The sequence below is a fragment of the Takifugu flavidus genome, chromosome 20, assembly GCF_003711565.1.
Source record: "Takifugu flavidus isolate HTHZ2018 chromosome 20, ASM371156v2, whole genome shotgun sequence".
Classification (NCBI taxonomy): Eukaryota; Metazoa; Chordata; class Actinopteri; order Tetraodontiformes; family Tetraodontidae; genus Takifugu; species Takifugu flavidus.
In genome coordinates, this window is record NC_079539.1 from 1810180 (window position 1) to 1813194 (window position 3015).

At 47.0% G+C, this 3015-nt stretch overlaps 1 long non-coding RNA gene across 1 annotated transcript; it reads left to right on the plus strand.

Moving 5' to 3' along the window:
* Window positions 1–1739: 1739 nt before the first annotated feature.
* LOC130517403 (uncharacterized) lies at window positions 1740–2488 on the plus strand. The gene is made up of 2 exons (XR_008947714.1): window positions 1740–2180; window positions 2357–2488. It is a non-coding gene; the product is annotated as an uncharacterized LOC130517403 (long non-coding RNA).
* The last annotated feature ends 527 nt before the right edge of the window (window positions 2489–3015 follow it).

Here is a 3015-nt window from a genome sequence, read left to right on the forward strand (position 1 = left end):
AGTGATTGACAAAGCAGGAGCTTCATGACTGGGAATCCCCTCAGCCAATTTCCAGCCTTCTGCTCCCCGCAGATCACACGCAGCAAGCGAGGGAAGAGAACCCGAAGTGGCAAAGGGAGGGATCGGATCCAGGCTGGAGTCGGGCAGGAAGAATTAGTGGCGGCAGAAGTGGAATCCTTCATTGTAATTCCGAGCAGAGGAGTCATCCACCAGTTGAAATGCCTTCTGTCAGTGCCTTTAAAAGTGAGCAATAACAAATCTCAAGGCTAATGGTCAGTGAATTAAGCCGCCAGCCTGTATAGACAGTGTGGAGCGGAGCCCAATCTCCCTCCCGGCTTCACCTCCCCCACAACCCCATTACCTGTCACACTGGCCGCTCCTCAATTAACGCAGACAAGTCCTTTTCTGTGCTCACAGGAGAGGAGAGCACACAGCTCCCCAGAGATCCTGTCCGATCTGTCACGGGCTGCAGGGGGAGCTCCACTCGGGGAGAGAAGCTGGATTTTAATGGCAGAAACCAGAGGAGCCACCAGTAATGGTGCGGAGATGCTTGGGGACTCCTCAGAAGCCACAGGGTAATGGACAGAGGGCGCCAGACCCCTCAGGTCCCCTCTGAGGAACATATTCCAGGAGATGGAAAACTACTCAATTAGCCTGGACATCAATCACCTCTTTATCCATTTACTTCTACTGGTATTCCTACAAGATATTTCCAAGTGTGATGACTTAAATTATATCCAATTACTGTCCAGTACAATGATACATGGCTGCGATGGGAACAGACACCCAGCAAGGCAACTGAACTCCCTGCACATTAAGCTCATAATAGATTTTATTTCCAATTTTTTTATTTGATAACGACATGGAGCCCACTGGTCCAGGAGGATTATAGCAAATGGAAGTGTTAAAGCTTTGAAGTCCGGCCGTCCCATTCAGCTTAGCATCAACTGTGTGGTTTGGATGTTTGATGTTCTGAAAAGAAAAAGTTCAATCTTGCCTGTGTGAGAGGACCAGACTGTTTCTGACCTACAAAAACTACAAAAACAGATTCTTTAGATCGTTAGTAAAATCTCCAAATTCATTTGTTGTGGGTAGCAGAAGTGCTACCACTCCAAGCACGCTTCTCTGGTGATCTCCACAGGCGTCGTCTCCACGGCACCAGCCCGGGTGAGAGCAAACAGTTTCTGGCTCTCTCTTTGTGTGAATGTCTGGCCTGACAGGACATTCAAGACTCTGGAACAAACCTCGGCTTTTAAATGTGCCTGCCTCCTTTGAGAGTGTGTGGGATCGTCACCGGCGACCAGCGTCGTTAACCACACAGCCCCTGCACAGCGTACACGCTGTCCTGACATCGCCGTGAACAGGCTTTAATTAATTCTGATTATCGCTGCAGGGGAGGGAGGGAGGGAGGGTGCGGGGGGGTTATTGTCCCTGAATGAATGGCAGCATTACACGGTCAATTTACCGCTGTGTTCTTATCAATGTCTACCTCACATAAGCCCTGATTTAAAGGAGCTAATTAGCTGGAAAATACATGACAAGTCAATTGTGACGGAGGAGACGGACTGAAGCGGCGGCTTCAGCAAAATGTCTGCTCACCACAGATACACTTGTTCTGCTGCGGGGTGGGCCGGCCCGTTACCACCTAATGATTTGTACCGGGTGCTTAGAAGCAATTTGCTGATTGATCCGACGGCGCTTCTCTTTTGAATGTCTTGTTTTATGGTGAGATGCTTGAGTTAAAAAAAGAAACAAAAACAACAAAAGCCTCGATGGCTCCGTTTAGAAGAGCCGTACCTGTGATCAAATTCAACCACAGTCAGCAAAAAACCTATTTTATTTTTAAAAGCCGGGTCCTCTTGCTGAACTTCTTTAAGCGAAAGCCAGCACATGCATCAGATTTCTAAGGGTAAATGGAGGCCCCAGATGGCTGACTGCCGACTGGACCTGTAAAGGTGCGTGAAGCAGGTGCTGCAGCCCGACTGTGACAGGCTCAACATGGATCTGCCATGGAAACCTGCGAGAGAAATGAAATCAGGTGTAAAACTCCAACTGGCAGCTGCTGCTTCTGTGTGTCTGTTAATACTCATAATGAAATCTTTATTAGCCTTTCAGTTCCCGCAGCGAGGAGGAATAATGCCGCACATCTGCAGTCTGATGTCTGCCTTTCGTCCGGGCCAGTAAGTGCTTTTTGTTTGTTTCTGCTGCTCAGTAATACTAATGAGAGATAACATCTGAATCGGTGCCTCAAATGTCTGAATAGGGAAAAAAGAATGAACTGTTGCTTTTGGCAGTGTCTGCGGACCCACCATAACACGCTGTTAGTGTTGTTTCTCCTTTTGGCTTTTGATGGCAGCGGGGAATTTATGTGGCAGCGGATCCATCTTGCAGAGCGGCCCATCTGCCCCGGAGCTGCGTCCACTGGCAGCGGCTCCTGAACGCTGCAGATTGCTAATGTGGCATTAAACAATAAATGGATGAAACACTGTTCTTTTAGTCACTTCTTCAAACCATCGCAGTCAGCAGCTGCAAAATACAAAATATGCCTTTTCTGTTAAAAAAAAATGCAGACCTGGAACCGCACACTGGTTCTTCCATAGGTTCTTCATAAATCTCTTGCAGAAAGTGAACCTTTATTTTAAAACTGCTTATTTGTACGTGCAAATTGGACCACAGCAAGCGGACAAACCCACAGTTAAATCAAATTTAAATTGACAAAAAGCATCCAAATCAAATAATTGACACACTTAAAGGGGTTTTCATTCAAGGGTTCAGTTGCCAGCTATGGTTCTAACCACCTTTGGAGCCGGTTTTCTCTCCACCAGTCACACAAAATCAATTTGCCTGGCCCACATATGAAGAATTGCCCTCTGAGCCTTTTCTCTCTTGTGGTCATTGCCGAGTTTGAGCTACTTTTTTCATCATATTCCCACTATAAATATGCAACAGCATCGCTGCAGTTCATTAAATAATGCATAACCTTTCAATACTGAAGGTCTCGGCTGCTGAACCCGG